This window comes from Arachis hypogaea, chromosome 18 (genome assembly GCF_003086295.3).
Source record: "Arachis hypogaea cultivar Tifrunner chromosome 18, arahy.Tifrunner.gnm2.J5K5, whole genome shotgun sequence".
Lineage (NCBI taxonomy): Eukaryota > Viridiplantae > Streptophyta > Magnoliopsida > Fabales > Fabaceae > Arachis > Arachis hypogaea.
Window position 1 is genome coordinate 60,712,446 of NC_092053.1, and position 22,818 is coordinate 60,735,263.

The 22,818-nt window shown below is 40.0% G+C and overlaps 1 non-coding gene and 1 pseudogene across 1 annotated transcript; one reads left to right on the plus strand and one right to left on the minus strand.

Annotated features, from left to right (window-relative positions):
* The first annotated feature begins 14,920 nt into the window (after positions 1-14,920).
* On the plus strand, positions 14,921-15,026 carry LOC112773338 (small nucleolar RNA R71). The gene has a single exon (XR_003187894.1). It is a non-coding gene; the product is annotated as a small nucleolar RNA R71 (small nucleolar RNA).
* A 3,133-nt stretch (positions 15,027-18,159) lies between these two features.
* LOC112770047 (ADP,ATP carrier protein ER-ANT1-like) lies at positions 18,160-19,431 on the minus strand (annotated as a pseudogene).
* Between the last annotated feature and the right edge of the window lie 3,387 nt (positions 19,432-22,818).

The following is a 22,818-nucleotide window of genomic DNA, read 5'->3' on the forward strand; positions in this document are numbered from 1 at the left end:
AATAGGCTCGGAATTTATCCAGAGCAAAAACAATAGCCAGAAGCTCTTTTTCAGTGGTAGTGTAATTAGACTGAGCAGCGTCTAAGGTCTTAGAAGCATAAGCAATTACGAAGGGATCCTTACCTTCGTGCTGAGCCAGTGCCGCCCCTACTGCTTGGTTGGAGGCATCACACATAATCTCAAATGGCTGGCTCCAGTCTGGTCCTCTCACAATCGGAGCTTGAGTTAAGGCGATCTTCAGCTGATCAAATGCATTCATGCAGTCCTTACTCAGCTCGAACTCAACATCTTTCTACAGCAGTCTAGATAAAGGCAATGCTACCTTACTGAAGACCTTGATAAATCTCCTGTAGAAACCTGCATGGCCAAGGAACGAACGAACTTTCCTCATGGAGGAGGGGTAAGGTAAACTAGAAATGACATCTACCTTTGCTAGATCTACAGAAATACCAGTATTAGAAACAACATGTCCTAGTACAATGCCTTGTTTTACCATAAAGTGACATTTTTCAAAATTTAAAACAAGGTTTGAACTAACACACTTGTCTAATACTCTAACTAAACTCTCCAAGCAAAGGCTAAATAAATCACCATATACGCTAAAATCATCCATGAAAACTTCCATACAGTTCTAAATAAGATCTGAGAAGATACTCATCATGCATCTTTGGAAAGTAGCCGGTGCATTACATAAGCCAAAAGGTATTCTTTTGTATGCATACATTCCAAAGGGACGTGTAAAAGTAGTCTTTTCCTGATCTTCAGGAGCTATATGAATTTGAAAATAGCCTGTATAACCATCGAAAAAGCAGTAATGTGATTTACCTGACAGGCGATCAAGCATCTGATTAATAAATGGCAAGGTGTAATGATCCTTGCGAGTAGCTTGGTTGAGACACCTGTAATCAATGCAAACTCTCCATGAATTCTGCACTCTAGTTGTCAGGAGCTCTCCATGCTCATTCTTTACTGTTGTGACTCCAAACTTCTTGGGCACCACTTGTACTGGGCTGACCCATTCACTATCTGAGATGGGGTAGATAATATCAGCTTCAAGCAGCCTGGTCACTTCTTTCTTGATAACTTCTAAGATGGTGGGGTTCAGTCTCCTTTGAGGTTGACGGACAGGCCTTGCTCCCTCTTCTAAAAATATCCTATGCTCACAAACTTGAGGGCTGACGCCTACTATATCCGCCAAGCTCCACCCAATTGCTTTCTTGTGTCTTCTCAGCACACTGAGCAGCTACTCCTCCTGTTGGGAAGTGAGTTCTCTTACAATGATAACTGGGAGTTTCTGATTATACTCAAGGTAAGCATACTTGAGGTGGGGTGGAAGGGGCTTTAATTCCAATTTCTGCTCATGGCGAGGCACTTGATCATCTGGAGCCAGTGATGGATGTAACGTGTCTTTATCTTGTCCAGGGGGTGTCCCCACACTTGTATCTTGCTCCATGTGCCTCTCTTCTACTTCCTCCTGGCAAACTGTAGCTACCGTCTCATCAATGATGTCTCACAGGAAGATGGAATGATCTTTAGGAGGATGCTTCATAGCTTCATCCAGATTGAAGCTTACTGCTCTGCCATCTATCTCAAAAGAGTAAGTTCCTGAGAAGGCATCCAGCTTAAACTTTGAAGTCTTCAGGAAAGGCCTTCCAAGCAGGATGGATGATGGTCTTCCTGAGTCATTAGAGGGCATCTCCAAAATATAGAAATCAATAGGAAATGTGAGCTCCTTAATGCTCACTAGCACGTCCTCAGCAATTCCAACCACAGAGATAATGCTTTTATCTGCTAAAACAAAACGAGCTGTCGACCTTTTTAAGGGAGGGAGCCTCAAAGCATCATATACAGACAATGGCATTATACTAACACACGCTCCTAAATCACACATACAGTCATAAAATTTCACACCATCTATAGTAATAGTAACCATGCATGGACCTGGATCACTACATTTTTTAGGTATATCACCCCCTAAAGCAGAAATGGAACTACCTAGAGGAATAGTTTCTAAATTCTGTAATTTATCTTTATGCATGCACAAATCCTTTAGAAACTTAGCATATCTAGGTACCTGCTGAATGGCATCAAAAAGTGAAATGGTTACCTCAACCTTTTTGAATATTTCTACCATTTTAGGGTCTAATTCCATCTGCTTTCTGGGCTTCCTAGCAAGGTGTGGAAATGGAATAGGAATGGCGCCACTTGTAGCTTCTGCGTCCCTTGGTGCTTCATTCCTTGACTGAGCTGCTTCTTCTTCAACCATGTCTTGTACTTCATCTTCCTCTTCAACATCCTCCACTTCAACCATTTTCTCAACTGGGGCATTTCCTTGCAAGCTTGGCTCCTCATGACTCCTCTCTTGTAGTGTGGTTCTGGATCTCAAAGTGATGGCATTGATTCCACCCTTGGGGTTGGGTATAGGTTGAGAAGGAATTCCACTGGAGCTTGAAGGCTGATTATTGGAAGTATTCATTGATCCAATCTGTGAGGCAAGAGCTTGTACAACAGAGGTCAGACCGTTTAAAGTGGAGCTAAGTGTACTCTGCATGTCTTGCTGTCCTTGTGCAAGAGAACGAAACATCTCATCAGTAGAAGAGGAAAGGGGGTAAGTGATTTGAGGGGTCTGCTGTTGGTTGTTCTGAGGCACTTGGGACTGCCTTTGGTGAGGTGCTCTGTAAGGCTGGTTTTGGTTCTCCTATCTGTTGTTGTTGTTCCACCTCTGATTTCCATTGTTGTCTCAATGCCTCCTCTGTTGTAGTTGTCCCTCCATCATTGGTTGGAATTATCTCTCCATCCCTGGTTGGAATTATCTCTCCACCCCTGGTTGGAGTTGTCTTGCCAACCTTGATTGTGGTTTCCACCTTGGTTGTAATTGCCGCCTTGTTGATTATATCCTTGATTCGGGCGGTCATAGAAATTTTGAGTAGCTGCCAAGGTGTTGTTTTCTTGTTGGAGCTGTGGACATTCATCAGTGTAATGAGTGTAATCAGCACATATTCCACATACTCTTTGGGGAACCAACTGTTGACTTTGTTGTGGTGAGGGAGGCTGAGGTTGTTGTTGATTTAGCTGTATCTGCTTCAGTAGGTTGGTCATCTCACATATAGCCTGTGTGAAGGCAGTAGTCTCACTACTAGAGGAAACCTCTGTAACAGGCTTGGGGTGGTTGTTCCTGTGCCTGTGATTCCGAGTGGACTCAGCTAGGTCGCTGATCAGTTGCCATGCTTCATCTACGGTCTTGTACTTTTTTAGAGAACCATTACTTGCACCATCCAATGTAGTCTTATCCCGAGGCTTCATGCATTGAGTGAAGTAGCTGATCAATACCAACTTGTCAATCATGTGATGGGGGCATGCGTCCAGAAGATTCTTGAAGCGCTCCCAATACTCATAAAGAGTCTCTGATTCGCCTTGAATAATGTAGGAGATCTCTTTCCTCAGCCTATCTGTAACTTCATCTAGAAAGTATTTTTCCAAGAATTCTCTTTTGAGCGTATCCCAGTTGGTAACAACTGCTTCAGGTTGGGAGTAGTACCACTCCCTCGACTTTCCCCTAAGAGAAAACGTGAATGCGGTTAGCAGAATAGAAGTTTCATCTGCACCATGACGCCTAACAGTAGAATAGGCTGTCTGAAAATTCTTGAGGTGCTTGATAGGCTCCTGAGCAGGTAAGCCATGAAACTTAGGCATTAAGTTGATTAGCGCAGTCTTCAGTTCAAAATCTGCAGCCAGATTTGGGTGACGCACTTGATACAGTTGCAGAGTAAAGTCTGGAGCTCCAGCTTCCTGGAGAGTGATCCTCCTAGGCTCCACCATATTACCTGCACGTAAATCAACCGAATTAGTAGTAGAGGAGCTTGTTTCTTCCTCAGATGGCAGTTCAGATTCACTTTCAGATGAGACTGGTGAATTGATAATAACCACTTCACTACCCTCAAAGGCTAACCGACACCGAGCTCGCCTAATACGTGAAAGAGTTCTTTCAATTTCAGGATCAAATGCGGCTAAGCTCGGATCAGGCAGTGAACGCGTCATTCAACGAAAGAAACATACAACTCTAGGTTCAAATTGTATTTCTCCCTCAGAACCTGTGATGCAGGCGAAAATCAGCCAATTAAGAAATTAATATAAGAAATACGTTGCGAGTACAGTTCTTAATCAGCAAAAATCCGCTTATCAATTTAGAAAGGTTGTCACAAAATTAGAATAAAAACACTGGGAGTATGAATCCCAGGTCGTTTCCCAATGAGTTGACAAAAGCGCTCTATTTTATTAATCAGGAGTTTTCTAAGAAATTTTGAGAGTTGAAAAACAGAAAAATAAATAATTGTGAACTAAAGCAATGTAAATTAAAAGAGATTTATATAATCAAATAAAAAACCTTGACCGGGGGAATGATTAATTGGAAGTTCTATCCTTGTTGGAATTCTCTCAAGTGTAGCATCAAGAGGTTGTTATTTTCACTTAGTTAACTCTTACTAAATAAAGGAAAGTCAAGTGATTGAGCTAACTCTTATTCGTAAATCCTAATCCTCTCCCTTGGGAAGGACTAGCGTTAGTAAATAGAGGATTAGCCAACAACTTCCAATTTAACTAATCACTTGAGCATTCCAACTCTAGGGTCTCCATTTAATCAACCCCCAAGTCAAGTTGAGAGTCTACTCCATTGACATGAATATAACGCTAACATAAATATAAGAAGAAGACATAATAAATTAAATGAAATAGGAATTGAAAATTAATTAAAGGTAAAAATAATTCTTCACATTAATAAATTCTAAAAACAATCCAATTGTAACTCTGAACAAAGATTAATGATATGGAAGAGTAAGGGAATAAGAAAACAAACTAGAATAGCAACTTCAACGGAGGTAATGACTCTTCTCAATATCCAAAAGCAAAAGCATAAAACTAGAAATCTATGAATGTAAAAGAAAACTTAGAGGAAGAGTAATTTCTCTCTAAGATTCCCAACTAAACTAAAACTATGCTAATGAGAATGTGTGTTGAGTCTCTGCTCGTCCCCTGGCTCTAGTCTGTGTTTCTGGGCCGGAAACTGGGTCCAAACTCGGCCCAAAATCGCCCCCGGTGTTTTCTGCAATTTCTGCAGATCGCGCATGTCACGCGTATGCGTCAGTCACGCGTGCGCGTCGTTTGGCGATTTTCCTTGTCACGCGTACGCATCAGGCACGCGCACCCGTCGTTGTGCGAACTCCAATTCACGCGCACGAGTGAGCCATGCGTACGCGTCGCTCCTCGCTGATTGTCTCCTTTATTTCTTGTGCTCCTTCTATTTTTGCAAGCTTCCTCTCCATCCTCTATGCCATTCCTGCCCTATAAAGCCTGAAAACACTGAACACACAAATTACGGCATTGAATAGTATAAAGAGTGATTAAAATACACAAATTAAAGGTTTAAGAAGCAAGTTTTTAACCATAGAACAAAACTAGGAAGGAATTGTATAACCATGTAATTTGTATGAATAAGTGTGCAAAGACTTGATGAAACCACTTAATTGAGTATAAGATAAACCATAAAATAGTGGTTTATCAACCTGCATACAAGTGTCAAGAGGTTGAGCTGATCATATCCAGCAAGCACCCCAGCTCCTGCGACACCAAGAAGCATATTTACAGTAACACCTCGGAATAGAGCTAAAAAACCCTCTTGACGAACAATCTCACAAAATTCATGCCTTGCATTATAATACTTGTTTGGTTGTCCAGATGTTAGCATCATTCTCCGACACAGTGTGTCAAACGGGTATGCACAAACCCCTGCTGATGTTGTAATGCTCCAACCTAAGAAGAAACTAGCAAAGAAATTTCCCTGTCGAGAAATAAATGAAAAAGGCTCAGATTAGAAAGAAGGATAATTAAAGAACTGAACTAGTGCTAAGTGACTAGTCCTCTGAAATACTGTTATCTGACTTGCTAAATGTCCTGAAGATGAATACTCAAACTCATGGGTTTGATCATCATGGAAACCTGGGTAATCAAGGGTCACTTCAACATTGGGCTCACATATATTGTGAAACTTAAATAGACTAAACAGACTACTTGTTAAGATACCATAAGAATTTTCAGTTAAAGCATCAAGTCTCAACTACAACTTTTCCCATTCATTATGAAACATTGAGCTCTCCTTCAAAAATATAAGTACTTCTTACCTCGAAAGGCCCAACTAAAATGATAGGCTTCACGGTGTCATAGATCCCGAAGTACATCCCTCGGTACATGGTGATTCCCACTAATGACACCCCAAATCCCCTGTACAAGCCAACAACTCCATCACTTAATGATGCACGGAAACTTGTCTCTCAACAAATTTCCTTTGGCAAGTATACCGAATTGTCGTCAAGTAAAAACTCACAGTAGAGTGAGGTCGAATCCCACAGGGATTGATTGGTCAAGCAACTTTAATTGGAAGCATGTTTTAGTTGAGCAAAGCAGAAAGTGAGTTGAGAATTGCAGGAAATTAAATGGCGGGAAAGTAAATAGCAGAAAATAAATGACGGGAAGTAAATTGCAGAATCTTAAATGGGGAAGGGAAGTTTAGCATGAAAGTAAATGGCATAAAGTAAAGAGAATGGGTAAGATCAGAAATGGGAAATTCATTGGGCTTAGGAGATGTTGCATTCTCTGGATCAAGTTCATTTTCATCCCTTACTCAATCAATGCATTCATTGATCTCCTTGGCAATCTTAAGTGATTGAATTCCAATTCCTTGGTAATTCAATCTCTCAAATCAGATCAATAGCCAATTCCTTGGTCTAATTTCTCATGAGAAGAGATGAAGTGTGGTCACTGATTATACCACATGTATTTCCAAATCAAAGTATTGGGAGAATTATATGTCACCATATCCGCCCAAACTCCAATTTGGTCCAACATGAGAAAGCATTTCTAGCATGATCTCTTCATTCCTTTTCCAAGGTTCAGAAGAGATCCAAGTATGAATAGCTTCTTTTCCAAGATAACTACTCAATTGGATGAAGATTGAAAGCTTTCTAGTAAAATCAAGAGAAAAGAAAGAAGAAGAATAATGAAAACTATTATTGATCCATCAAATTACAACAGAGCTCCCTAACCCAATGAAAGGGGTTTAGTTGTTCATAGGTCTAGAAAATGAAAGCAAAGATGGAGAGTACATTCTGGAAATTAAACTAGAAGTGCAGAGAAAGTACAATATAGAGAGTAATTCTAATAATGCCAAAAGCTCCCCTCCTCTTTCTAGTTCAAAGCTCTCCGTATTTATACTACTCTTCTGATCTTCTAGTTGGCTCTTCAAGTCTTGGATATGGGCCTTTGGATCTTGAGTTGAAGCAGTTATCTTCTTCAGTGGGCTCAGCTTTACTTACAGAGAAAGTGTGAAGTAAGCAGGGACTTTAGCTTAGGGTGTTAGTGGTGTTAACGTTAAGTGAAAATGTGGGGTTGAGAACGTTAGTGATAATCACCTTTTTCACTAACGTTCCTAACTCAAAGTGGTCCACGTTAACTTCAACGTTAGTGGCACTAACGTGACCACTAACGTTGACTCTTGGCCCTTCGCAAACGTTACTGGGGTTTACCTTTTTCAATAACGTTGAGAGTACCCCTTTCTCCCTACGTTAGAGTTCACGTTAGAACAGTCAACGTGGCCTTTAACGTAGGCTTGCCAAATCTTCGAGGGCGTTAGTGACACTTACATTTGCTACTAACGCTTCAGAACGCCCCTACTTCCCATGTTAGAGTTCACGTTAACTAAGTTAACGTGACTTCTAACATGGTATTGATAGCCATCTCCAACTTTAGTGACAAAGGTGAGTGTCACTAATGTTGGCTCATCATCCCTCTTCTCCACGTTAGCTTCCATGTTAATGTAATTAACGTGGAAACTAACATGGCTCATAGTGGCTCAATCCAACGTTAGTGACAAAGGTGAGTGTCACTAACATTGGTGATTCTTGCTCCCTCCACGTTAGAGTCCACGTTAACTAGGTTAACGTGGCTTTTAACGTAGCCAATATGGGCTTAGTCCAACGTTAGTGACAAAGGTGAGTGTCACTAACGTTGGCATCATCTTCTTCTTCCACGTTAGAGTTCACGTTAACTAAGTTAACGTGGCTCTTAACGTGGCCAATTGCCCCTTTTGGAACGTTAGTGGCACTTACTTTTACCACTAACGTTGGAGTTCTACTTCTCTTCCACATTAGCTTCCACGTTAACATAGTTAACGTGGCAACTAATGTGGGCTATGATGGCTCATGAAGGCGCTATTGGCAATCACTTTTCTCATTAACGTTGCAAGCTAGCCTTCATTCCACGTTAGTGGTCACGTTAGCTAGACTAACGTGGCTACTAACGTGGTTCTTCCTTGCTTCATTTATCCTGAAATCAAGCAATAAAGTGCATCAAAGCTCTGATCCAAGTTATGAGACATGCATCATTCAATTTGTCCTTTAATTCATGCATAATTCTCATGAAATCATGTAAAATTCACAATGTTTACTTGAATCAAGATGTAAGTAATTATTTACCCAAAACTTGCTTATTTCCTAAGAAAATGCATGAAACTACCTTAAAACCATAAAGAAAAGGTCAGTGAAACTGGCCAAAATGCCCTGGCATCACAACACCAAACTTAAAGCTTGCTTGTCCCTAAGCAAGTACTGGAACAAGAGAATGATGAATGAAATGACAAGAGGAATGAATCATTATTGTGGAAGTCATGTTCTTGGTTTTATGGGGTTTCATGCATAGCAACTTGGGTTCATTCCTTTACTGGCTTTCAGACCTTTATCATGCCTTGGAATACTCACTTGATTGCACCCTTTGAGACTTTTATTTATTGATCCCTTTGTCTTTCCAAGGTTTATTTCTTCCTTAGGCTAAGTGTTCTGTGAGGGGGCGACTCTTTAAGATAAGCTTTCAGCCAACACTCCCAAACCAGTTGGTTCAAGGTGCTAGGTGTTGAAACACCCCTAAGGACTTACTCCCTCAAGTCTCTCTCCCCCATACATGCACACCACAGGCACATGGTTTGTTATTTTCTTTCCTTGAGGTCTTGGTGTCCAGCACCTCTAGATGTTCTATAGCAAGGTTTCTCTTGATAGTGGATTTTCAGTTGATAATCTCGGGTTAGTTAACCCAAGTTACCAAGTGATGAAGCACTCCTAAGAACTTATTCATCCAAGCAGATCCTTGGTACAAGAGCACCACAGACACATCCCTCAAGATTCAAGCCCTTGGTGCCTAGCCTTATTCTTTATTAACTTTTCTTTCTTTTTCAACCCTTATTGTTTTTTCCTTTTTTCTTATTAGGATCTTATTATTTAGCTAGTCTCATGGGGTGTGTTTCAAGTATATGATTTAGGACAGATAGTTGCCTTCCCACCTTGTTGGTGAACTAACTTAGCTAAGTGATTACTACACCACAAATTTAAGGACCTACTCTACAACTTGAACATCACTCTGGTCTTTCATAACATCTCTTTTTATTGGACTTAAAAGGACAAGCATACAATAAGCAAGATGAGAATGAAAACAGGCAATTTGACTAGCAAGCATAGACCTAAGCAAAAACAAACATCAAATTCTAGTGCATCAAGCTTAAAGAGTGACTATTAATCAAGGGCACATTCAACCTTTTGGTGATGCCTTCCAGCTACCCATTTGTTGTCATCCTCCATAGCTTCTGCATCTTTCCTCGCTTTCTTGGATGATGGTGCACTGTTTTTCCAAAAGATTGATTGAATCCATGCAAAGTTATTGGAAGTTGCTTGTCCCCAAAGCACTTGAGAGATAGTTAGTATGCATGTATGCTTGTGCATTTCGGAACTTAACTTGGTGTGTGAACACCAAACTTAGTTCCTTGCCTAATACAGCAGGTTGAATGCATGCAGAAAATCTCATGTGTGGTTATTAGCAAGACAACTAGAAACTAACTACTGTTAAGTGGTTCCCCTGATTGGTTGGATCTAGCAATTTGCCCTTGAAGGAGTGTAGTGTGATTCTAACTGAAATCTTTGGTGGAACACCAAACTTAGAATTACACACTCACTCTTGTATTGTTTTGGTGTGTAACACCAAACTTAGCTCCTCACAATACGGGGGAAACTACTTGTGAATTTTATTAAAATGAAAATGAAAAGAGAACTACCTTAGGTTGGGTTGCCTCCCAACGAAGCGCTCTTTTAGCGTCGCTAGCTCGACGATTCCTCCATCACTTGAGGTGATACTTCACTTTGGGGTTTTCCCCCATGTTGCCCATGTAGTGTTTGAGCCTCTGTCCGTTAACAGTGAACTTCCTCTTTGAACTTTCCTCCATGATTTCTATGTGCCCATACGGCGAGACCTTTGTGACAAGAAAGGGTCCTGACCACCTTGATTTGAGTTTTCCAAGGAAGAGTCTTAATTTGGAATTGTAGAGGAGCACTTGCTGTCCTTCTTCGAAGCTTCTGGGTGTTAAATGGAGGTCATGCCTTCTCTTTGCCTTTTCTTTATAAATCTTGGCATTTTCATAGACTTGAGATCTGAACTCCTCCATTTCTTGCAGCTGCAAGACCCTCTTTTCACCAGCAGCAGTGCTATCAAAATTTAGCAGCTTGAGAGCCCAGAGAGCTTTGTGTTCCAGCTCCAATGGTAGATGACAAGCCTTTCCATACACCAGTTGGTATGGGGACATCCCGATTGGTGTTTTGAATGCCGTTCTGTATGCCCAAAGAGCATCATCCAGCTTCTTCGACTAATCCTTCCTTGATGCTCCCACAGTCTTTTCCAGAATCCTTTTTAGCTCTCTGTTAGATATCTCAGTTTGCCCACTTGTTTGGGGGTGGTAAGGCGTGGAAATCTTGTGTTTCACCCCGTATCATAGGAGGAGAGCTTCTAGTGGTCTGTTACAAAAATGGCTCCCTCCATCACTGATGAGTGCTCGTGGGACTCCGAACCGGCTAAAGATATTCTTTCTGAGGAAGTTCATGACCACCTTGTTATCATTCGTTGGGGTTGCAATAGCCTCTACCCACTTGGAAACGTAATCTACTGCTACCAAGATGTACTTGTTTGAATATGAGGTTGGGAAAGGTCCCATGAAATCGATTCCCCACACATCAAACAGTTCTAGTTCTAAGATGAAATTTTGTGGCATCTCATTTCTTTTGGGTAAGTTTCCAGCTCTTTGACATTCATTGCAATTCTTTACCAGTTCTTTGGCATCCTTGAAAAGGGTGGGCCAAAAAAATCTGCTTTGTAATACCTTGGCTACAGTTCTGTCCCCTCCAAAATGGCCTCCATAGCATGAGCTGTGGCAGTTCCACAAGACCTCTTGTCCCTCTTCTTCCGAGACATATCTTCTCAGAATTCCATCTGAACACTTCTTGAAGAGATATGGTTCATCCCAGACAAAATACTTTGCGTCATTGATGAGCTTTTTTTTTCTGGTGTTTGTTGATGTCTGGATGTAAAGCCTCAGTTGCCTTAAAATTGGCAATATCTGCAAACCAGGGTGCTCTGTGAATTGTCATCAACTGCTCATCTGGGAAGAACTCATTTACATTTGTATCATGTGTTCCTCCTTTATCATGAGGGATTCTGGATAGGTAATCTGCTACCTTGTTCTCCACTCCTTTCTTGTCTTTGATTTCAATATTGAATTCCTGCAACAATAAGATCCATCTTATTAGTCTTGGTTTTGATTCTTGCTTGGCAAACAAATATTTAAGTGCTGTGTGATCTGTGAAGACAATCACTTTGGCACCAATGAGGTATGATCTAAACTTGTCAAATGCAAAAACTATTGCCAGGAACTCCTTTTCAGTAGTGGTATAGTTTCTTTGGGTATCATTGAGGACTTTGCTGGCATAGTATATCACATGGACCAAGTTATCTTTCCTCTGTCCTAACACTGTCCCAATTGCGAAATCAGATGCATCACACATCAGTTCAAATGGTAGGTTCCAGTCAGGTGGGGAAATGATAGGGGCAGAGGACAACCTCTTTTTCAAGTTTTCAAATGCCAGCATGCACTTTTCATTAAAGATAAATGGAGTATCTGATACAAGGAGATTGCTTAAGGGCTTGGCTATCTTTGAAAAATCTTTAATAAACCTTCTGTAAAAGCCAGCATGCCCTAGAAAACTCCTAATTGCCTTGACATCACTTGGTGGAGGTAATTTTTCAATGAGTTCCACCTTGGCTTTGTCCACTTCAATGCCTTGGTTAGAAACCTTATGACCAAGAACTATTCCTCATGTCACCATAAAGTGACATTTCTCCCAGTTCAAGACCAAATTAGTTTCTTGACATCTTTTTAATACCAGGGCCAGGTGATTTAGGCAACTAGGGAAGGAATCTCCGAATACCGAGAAATTATCCATAAAAACTTCAATGAATTTCTCTATCATATCTGAGAAGATAGAAAGCATACAGCGTTGGAAAGTCGCAGGTGCATTACATAGCCCAAATGGCATGTGCCTGTAGGTGAACACTCCATATGGGCATGTGAATGAGGTTTTCTCTTGGTCTCTCGGATCAACCACTATTTGATTGTATCCTGAATAACCATCGAGAAAACAGTAATATGCGTGTCCTGCAAGTCTTTCCAGCATCTGATCCATGAAAGGAAGGGGGAAATGATCTTTTCTTGTAGCTTCATTCACTTTTCTGTAGTCTATGCACATCCGCCATCCTGTGACGGTCCTGGTGGGGATCAGTTAGTTCTTCTTATTAGGGACTATAGTGATTCCTCCCTTTTTTGGCACAACATGCACGGGGCTGACCCAGGGACTGTCTGAGATCGGGTAGATTACCCCTCCCTGCCATAGCTTCATAACTTCTTTTTGTATCACTTCCTTCATGACTGGATTCAGCCTCCTTTGGGGTTGAATGGATGGTTTGGCATTATCTTCCAACAATATCTTATGCATGCATATGGCCGAACTGATTCCTTTCAGGTTAGCGAGGGTCCATTTAGTAGCATCCTTATGCTTTCGCAACACTTGGAGTAGTTCCTCTTCTTGCCTGTGGCTGAGGGCTGAGTTAATGATCACTGGGTAACTTTCATTCTCCCCTAAGTATGCATATTTGAGGGTGGGTGGCAGTGTTTTGAGTTCAAGTTTAGGTGCTTCTTTTCCTTCACTCTTCCCTTCTAATCTGCCTTGAATGTGAACCTCTGCTGCTATAACCTCTTCGCTTGAAGCTGACTCTTCTTCTGTCAACCCCTCAAATTCTTCCTCTTCGAGAGTATCTTGTGCTATATCTCCTAGTGAATTCAACCTCATACACTCTCCCATTGGTTCTTGTGGGTAACTCATGGCTTTGAACACATTGAATATCATCTTCTCATTGTGTAACCTCAGTGTCAGTTCACCTTTCTGGACATCAATGATAGCTCCAGTAGTGGCTAAGAATGGTCTGCCCAGAATGATAGAAGCTTTGGCTCCTTCCTTCATATCCAAAACCACAAAGTTTTCTGGGAAGATAAAGTCTCCTACCTTCACTAGTAAGTCTTCTACTATGCCATGAGGAAACTTAAATGATCAATCTGCCAGTTGTAGGGCCATTTTTGTTAGCTTGGCCTCCTCAATTTTCATTTTTTTCATCATAGCTACTGATATCAAATTTATGCTGGCTCCTAAATCACACAGAGCCTTCTCCACCGTGATCTCTCCTATAATACAGGGGATCTGGAAGCTCCCAGGATCCTTCAATTTTTGGGGTAGCTTGTGCTGAATGATGGCACTACATTCCTCGGTTAGTATCACCGTTTTGTTGTTCTTCCAACTTCTCTTTTTTGTCATCAATTCCTTCAAGAACTTGGCATAGAGCGGCATTTGCTCTATTGCTTCAGCAAAGGGTATGTTAATCTGTAGTTTCTTGAAGATTTCTAGAAAACTTGAGAATTGGCTGTCATCCCCCTTTTTCCTCAATTGCTGAGGATATGGGACTCTTGGAACATATGGCTTCAGCTCTTCTCCCCTTTTACGCGGATTGGAGATGGGAACTTGAACTTCCTCTTGTTCCTCCTTCCTTTCAGTTGGGTCCTCCTCTTGTGGTTTCTTGGAGGTCTCCTTCAACTCCTTACCACTTCTGAGGGTGATAGCTTGACACTCCTCCCTTGGGTTTGGCTCAATGTTGCTACCAAGGTTATGAACAGGCATTTGTTGGAGTAGGTAACCAACTTGTGTCTCAAGTTTCTTGATGGCAGCCTCTTGATTCTGCATGTTGGATCGCACCTCTTCTTGGAACATCTTACTGTCTTGAATCTCCTTACATATGCTCTCGAGTAGGGTCTCAATCTTTGAGAGTCTATCCTCGGATTGTGATGGTGAGTTGAGATTGGAGGGATGAGAATGGCTAGTTTGGTTTTGATATGGATGTTGAAAAGGGTTGTTAGGTGGGTGCTGATATGGTCTCTGTGTGGCATGTTGGTGAGTTGCATTGTTGTTGGGGTTGTGGCGTCTCTGATCTTGGCCTTGGTCTTGTTGATTTCCCCACCCAAAGTTTGGGTGGTTCCTCCAACCAGGATTATATGTTTTGGAGTATGGGTCATGGTTCTGCCTAGGTGAATTCCCAATGTAGTTGGCTTGTTCCTGATCACCCTCTGCTTCTTCATTTACTCCTTCTTGGGTTGATGCTGAAGTGGTGATTGCTGCTACTTGATTCGTCTCCATCTTCTTGGTGAGGTCAGCTAATTGCTTGGTAATCATCTTGTTTTGAGCTAGCAGTACATCCATATTGTTCAGCTCCATCACTCCTCTAGTATTGCCTCTTTCAGAAGCATAGAAGTAGTCATTCTCTGCTACAGTCTCAATGACATCTATGGCTTCTTCAATGGTCTTCTTCTTATTCCGAGATCCCCCGGATGAGTGGTCTACTGCCTTCTTTGATTCATACGAAAGGCCTTCATAGAAAATGTGCAACTGCACCCATTCATTGAACATATCTGGCAGGCATCTTCTTGTCAAGTCTTTAAACCTCTCCCATGCTTCATATAAAGTCTCACCATTCTGCTGCCTGAATGTTTGTACCTCAGCTCTCAATCTGTTGATCCGTTGAGGAGGATAGAATCTTGCCAAGAACTTGTTCACCATATCTTCCCAGGTTGCTAAACTCTCCTTTGGAAAGGATTCCAGCCATTTAGATGCTTTGTCCTTGAGTGAGAAGGGAAACAGAAGTAGTCTATAGGTGTCAGGATGAACACCATTAGACTTCACAGTATCGCATATCCTCAGGAAGGTGGTTAGATGTTGATTGGGGTCTTCTTGGACACTTCCTCCGAATGAACAATTGTTCTGAACAAGGGTGATGAGCTGTGGCTTTAGTTCAAAGTTGTTGGCATGTATGGTTGGCCTTTGGATGCTACTTCCACAGTTTCCTGGGTTTGAGTTGATGTAAGAACCCAAAACTCTTCTCTCTTGTCCAGCCTGATGCGCTGGACCTTCTCTGCCATGGTTGTGAGCCTCTTCTTCATGATGGTTCTCCATATTCTCCTCCATGTCTGGTTCAAATTACTCTTCCTCTTCCTCAGCACCAACTACTCTCTTTTCTCTTGCTTCCCTCCTTAATCTAAGGAAGGTCCTCTCAGGTTCAGAATCAAAGAAAGTTAAAGCCCCGCTTCTTCTACCTGTCATATAACTAACAAGGCAAAAGCAAGAGAGATAGATGCAGACAGTAATTTCTATAGAAATGCTGTTAGTGTGAGTGATGCAATATATCAAATAGTTAGTGGGTTAGTGACTGTATTGTAAACAACTAAGAAAATGGGTAGGGGAAAGGGAAGAAAATAGCTAAATAGAAAGTAAATTACTCAAATAAACTTAAATCAAATAAAATAAAAACAAATGCTCAATCTAGTTATCCACCAATTTAATCATTGTTGATACAAAATCAATCCCCGGCAACGGTGCCATAAACTTGATGCACGGAAACTTGTCTCTCAACAAATTTCCTTCGGCAAGTATACCGAATTGTCATCAAGTAAAAACTCACAGTAGAGTGAGGTCAAATCCCACAGGGATTGATTGGTCAAGCAACTTTAATTAGAAGAATGTTCTAGTTGAGCTAAGCAGAAAGTGAGTTGAGAATTGCAGGAAATTAAATGGCGGGAAAGTAAATAGCAGAAAATAAATGACGGGAAGTAAATTGCAGAATCTTAAATGAGGAAGGGAAGTTTAGCATGAAAGTAAATGGCACAAAGTAAAGAGAATGGGTAAGATCAGAAATGGGGAATTCATTGGGCTTAGGAGATGTTGCATTCTCTAGATCAAGTTCATTTTCATCTCTTCCTCAATCAATGCATTCATTGATCTCCTTGGAAATCTTAAGTGATTGAATTCCAATTCCTTGGTAATTCAATCTCTCAAATCAGATCAATAGCCAATTCCTTGGTCTAATTGCTCATGAGAAGAGATGAAGTGTGGTCACTGATTATACCACATGTATTTCCAAATCAAAGTATTGGGAGAATTATATGTCACCATATCCGCCCAAACCCCAATTTGGTCCAACATGAGAAAGCATTTCTAGCATGATCTCTTCATTCCTTTTCTAAGGTTCAGAAGAGATCCAAGTATGAATAGCTTCTTTTCCAAGATAACTACTCAATTGGATGAAGATTGAAAGCTTTCTAGTAAAATCAAGAGAAAAGAAAGAAGAAGAATAATGAAAACTATTATTGATCCATCAAATTACAACAGAGCTCCCTAAACCAATGAAAGGTGTTTAGTTGTTCATAGCTCTGGGAAATGAAAGCAAAGATGGAGAGTACATTCTGGAAATTAAACTAGAAGTGCAGAGAAAGTACAATACAGTGAGTAATTCTAATAATGCCAAAAGCTCCCCTCCTCTTTCTAGTTCAAAGCTCTCCCTATTTATACTACTCTTCTGATCTTCTAGTTGGCTCTTCAAGTCTTGGATATGGGCCTTTGGATCTTGAGTTGAAGCAGTTATCTTCTTCAGTGGGCTCAGCTTTACTTGCAGAGAAAGTGTGAAGTAAGCAGGGACTTTAGCTTAGGGCGTTAGTGGTGTTAACGTTAAGTGAAAATGTGGGGTTGAGAACGTTAGTGACAATCACCTTTTTTACTAACGTTCCTAACTCAAAGTGGTCCACGTTAACTTCAACGTTAGTGGCACTAACGTGACCACTAACGTTGACCCTTGGCCCTTCGCAAACGTTACTGGGGTTTACCTTTTTTAATAACGTTGAGAGTAACCCTTTCTCCCTATGCTAGAGTGTACATTAGAACAGTTAACGTGACCTTTAACGTAGGCTTGCCAAATCTTCGAGAGTGTTAGTGACACTTACCTTTGTCACTAATGGTTCAGAACGCCCCTACTTCCCACGTTAGAGTTCACGTTAACTAAGTTAACATGACTTCTAACGTGGTATTGATAGCCATCTCCAACGTTAGTGACAAAGGTGAGTGTCACTAACGTTGGCTCATCATCCCTCTTCTCCACGTTAGCTTCCACGTTAATGTAATTAATGTGGCAACTAACGTGGCTCACAGTGGCTCAATCCAACGTTAGTGACAAAGGTGAGTGTCACTAACGTTGGTGATTCTTGCTCCCTCCACGTTAGAGTCCACGTTAACTAGGTTAACGTGGCTTTTAACATAGCCAATATGGGCTTAGTCCAACGTTAGTGACAAAGGTGAGTGTCACTAATGTTGGCATCATCTTCTTCTTCCACGTTAGAGCTCACGTTAACTAAGTTAACGTGGCTCTTAACGTGGCCAATTTCCCCTTTTGGAACGTTAGTGGTACTTACTTTTACGACTAACGTTGGAGTTCTACTTCTCTTCCACGTTAGCTTCCACGTTAACATAGTTAACATGGCAACTAACGTGGGCTATGATGGCTCACGAAGGCGTTATTGGCAATCACTTTTCTCATTAATGTTGCAAGCTAGCCTTCATTCCACATTAGTGGTCACGTTAGCTAGACTAACATGGCTGCTAACGTGGTTCTTCCTTGCTTCCTTTTTCCTGAAATCAAGCAATAAAGTGCATCAAAGCTCTGATCCAAGTTATGAGACATGCATCATTCAATTTGTCCTTTAATTCATGCATAATTCTCATGAAATCATGTAAAATTCACAATGTTTACTTGAATCAAGATGTAAGTGATTATTTACCCAAAACTTGCTTATTTCCTAAGAAAATGCATGAAACTACCTTAAAACCATAAAGAAAAGGTCAGTGAAATTAGCCAAAATGCCCTGGCATCACTTAACAAGGTTTTACGATACACATCAACTAGCCCCTTAAACTGGCGCTGACCGGTAGCACGGTACTCCAATGCATCAGTACCCAATCGTGTTCGTGCATAATCTAAATGATAAAGAAGCAGTGAAGTAGTTGCTCCCATGGCACTTCCTGAAGCCACATTTCCAGCAAACCACTTAATGTACCCGTCTCTCTATTTGGATTGCCCAAAAATGCTTTTGAAGTAACCTTTGAATGCAAAATTGAAAGCCTATAGACCAATCAACTATTTGCTCAAACATTATTTCAAACAAATACAGAAAACCATTATTTGAAAGTTGACACACAATCACATTAATTGATGGGAATATACAACAGTAAAAACAAACAGTCTTCCATATGTATTGGCCATTATTTTATTTTAGTGCCAATACCTTGCTGATGCTATTAGACATGCATTGACAATAAAAATACATAAAAGTCTTCCAGTGTTAATTGTAAACAAATTGGACAAATATATTTTAGAAAAATGAGATTGGCTATTACAACGCATATTTGCGTCATCCCATCAAAATGCAATAGAATAACATATTTCCCCTTGGAGCAATGATAGAGTTATCTCCGTGTGATCTTAAGGTCACAGGTTCAAGCCGTGGAAACAGCTACTAATGTAATTATCAGGTTAAACTGCGTACATTACACCCTTTGGATGCGGCCCTTCCCCGGACCCTGTGTTAATGCGGGATGCTTGTGCAGACCGAACTCAATACAGGATGGATACAAATGCAGCACATGCGAGATCCATGCTATGTTTTCTGTTTCCACTTCCTTATTTTATCTATATTACTAAGAGATACATGGAAAAGAAATAAAAATTGTGGAAGATTACAATGATCCATGACCTATTTACTTCACAAACTTGAGAAGGGTCTAGAGTTATCTAATACCAATCAAGATAGCAATAAAGTGAATAACTCACCTGTGTAGGGAAGTATCGGATGACATTGGCCTGGTTACCTCTCCAGAAGGCAATGACACCCTCTTCTACAAACACCCTCTTAAATCCATCATACACACCCATGTATGGTTTCTTGAGTTGCCCTCTTTTAATCATTTCAACTTGGTTTTGCAATAGAAGTTTCACTCTCTTGATTGGTGCCGCGGCACTCTTCAACATGATTGCTGCTACCCCTTCCATTACAAAATCCTTTGAGAATCTTTCATATTGTGATGATTTCACCATTTTTTCCCTCTTCTATCTGATCTGAAAGGTGTAAAAAATATAAAAATAGAATAACAAGAAAGATAAAATCTCAAAGCATTAAACTATTACATACATTTCTAGAGCAAAAGCAGAAGATGAATTTCACAAGAGAAGAATGAGCAAGTAGAGTGGAAAGCAAAATGGTTGAAAAATTTAGGATTACCAATAACATGGAAGTCGCATTCATCAAGCACACAAAGTGGAATGAAGCCTTTAATCTCTTGCACTCAAGATTGTCAAACTCGCGAGTCTAAATAAACTCGTGAAGCTGACCTAGACTCGACTCATAGACTTGTAAGAGTTTATCTATTACAAAATTTTTAAATATATATATATATATATACTCAAATATATGCATTCGAAATTAACAATTTCAACCTCAAAGCACATAATAAATTAAAATAGTACTACAATTATAACAGGTACTTTATAACACACACAATAACACTGTAATTTACTAAATTTGCAACTGCAATAGCTTTCAATGACATAAATCAACATCATTCTCCAACAAAACTAAAATAAATTCTACCCTTTTCCTTTTACAAATTACAATTATGAAAAATGAATTAACAATGATCAAAATTCAGACATTCAGAGTTCTGACTATCACAAAACAACTAAAAAATTGAAGTTAGTAACAACTAACAATTAAAAAATGTAGTAAGTCAGTAACAAACTCAAGTAACAACAATGAAATTTTTCTTAAAAAACATACCTGAATAGAGCAAAGAAGCGGTGTAGTCATGCACGGGCGTCCGGACGTGTGCGACTGTGCGCGAACGAACGATGGAAGAGCGGCGGACAGCAGAGGACACGGTGAACGGTGGCAGAGACTCGACGTGCATCAAAGCAGAACAGAGAGCGAGACTGCGAGAGTACGGAGAAGCAGAGCAGAAAGTAGAGAGCGACGTGTGGCTGTGCGCGAAGCCGAGCAGACGAAGGAGACGTAGGCCACCGGCGGCAAATTGCAGACAGCAAAGGTCAGAACATTGAGAGAGTGAGAGTCAGAGAAGAGTGAGTGACCGAGCCAACTAGGAAAGTGGAGCCCTTTAATCCCAAGTATGCTTGGCATTGTCCGATACAAAGCGATCGATTAGAATAACGTGTGGCAAATTGGGTAATTTGTAAAGGAAAAGTTCGATTGTAGAATCAAAATGTTCAAAATTTAGAGAAAAGGAAGAGAGAAGAAGAAAAAGAAGAAGAATGAATTATTGTTTGGGCAGAACAAAAGATAGTGCGGTTGTCGTGTGACGAACGGAGATGGACAAGTTGGAAATCGAATATCCTTCATGTTTCTCTCTCTTTTTCTATTTGTCTCAGAAAATAACAATTATCGTGTGTTCCTCCAGGCTCCTCACCATATTATATTTTATCTATGTTCTTTATATATCCTGGCATCCTGCCAAGTTTTCTTGGGTTTCGCTGCCATATCCAGTTGCTGGAGAGAAAGCCTTATACAGCTTAATTTTAATTGTCATTTTCTTCTGTAAGCAGTAGTACAATATTACATACATTTCAATAATATTTGATAACTAATGGGGGCTATACTCGTACGATTTTTGTTTTTTATTTCTCAATGTATCTCTCAATTTGGTGGCTCATTTTATTTATATCAAAAGGAATGTGGGATTTGATGTTGAAATAGACGAGTATAAAGTAATTTTAGGCCTTTGCACAATTTTTTTAAAATTGCAACTTGCAAAACTCAAGCTGTGTTTTACATATGCTTTTATTTTTTTTTTTATTTTTTGAAGGAGCAAAATATGTTCTGCGTTTTGAATGTTTTAATATCTTTATATCTTTATTCAAAAGTTATAAAATATAGTTTACATTTTGTATAAAAAAAATTATAAATGAGAGTCTTATTTATAAATACCATTACCAATTTATCTTTTTTCATCTGTATTTTTTACCTTCATTCTTCTTTTTTCATACTTGTGAGCTTTTTTGACAATTAGTAGTGTCAAAAAAATTGGGTTAGGTAAAGTTGAGGTTATGGAAGGTATTGCAACTTTGTGAGTGTATTATAACGGTAAAATTATACTAAACACATACGAAGGAGTAACTTCTGTTTGTAAATATCTGTTTTTCTTTGCTATTCCATGCACCATGAGTTTTGTAGAGTTGCAAAATGGTCTTTGTGAGAACATACAAAGTCACATTTTAAAGAGGGTGAGTGATAAACCCCGATTTTGTGGTTTATCTTGTGCTTATTTTGGGGGATTTTATCATATTTTCTCACATTTATTCAATGAAATAGCATGGTTTTGCAATTCTCCCTTGATTTGTGCTTAAATGTGAAAACATGCTTTTTAGGCCTTGATTTTGCCAATTTTAACTCACTTTAATTCCATTTGATGCCTTGATGTATTTGTTGAGTGATTTCAGGTTCATAAGGCAAGCATTGGATGGAAGAAGTGAGGAGAAAAGCATGCAAGTGGGAGAACTCATGAAGAAATGAAGGAACCGTAAAGCTGTCAAGCCTGACCTCTTCGCACTCAAACGACCATAACTTGAGCTACAAAGGTCCAAATGAGGCGGTTCTAGTTGCGTTGGAAAGCTAACATCCGGGGCTTCAAAATGATATAAAGTTTGCCATATGTTGATTCGAGCTCAGGGGCGCGCGCGCCGATTCTGTCCGTGGGTCCACTTTAATGAAATCGCCCCCAGCGATTTTGCAGCTCATTTTGGGCCCAATCCAACCCATTTCTGATGCTATTGAACCCAAGGATTGAAGGGGGAATGAACCAAGTAGTCATAGTTTAGTTTTCATCATGTTTTAGGTTAGAATTCTAGAGAGAGAGGCTCTCTCCTCTCTCTAGATTTTTAGGGTAGTTTTAGTTAATTCTTCTTGGATCCAAGTTTTAAGTCTTGTTTTGATTTAGTTTCTCCTTTTAATTTCTTGTTGTTACATCTCTACTCTTCTAGTTTTACTTGTCATTTCCTTTATTTTGTCCTCTTTTATGTTCATGAACCTTGTTGGATTTCAATTTTCTTTAATGAAATTTAATGTTTGATGTTCTTTTATTGATGATTTGAGTTGTTGATTTACTTTTCTTGCAATTGGTAGTTGGTAGATTTTATTATTCTTGCACATTTACTATGCTTTCCTTTATTACCCACCAAGTGTTTGACAAAATGCTTGGTTGGACTTTAGAGTAGATTTTGAGCATTCTTGGCTTGGAAAGAGTAATTGGGCAATCTTGAGCCATGAAAACCCAATTTATGTTGGTGATCTAGAGTTGTTAGCTAATATTGTTTCCGTTGACGCTAATCTTTTTCTAATTTAATTAGTAAGTTGATTAGGACTTTTGGATTGAGATTAGCTAGTCTTATTAGACTTTCTCTCATGGAGGATAATAT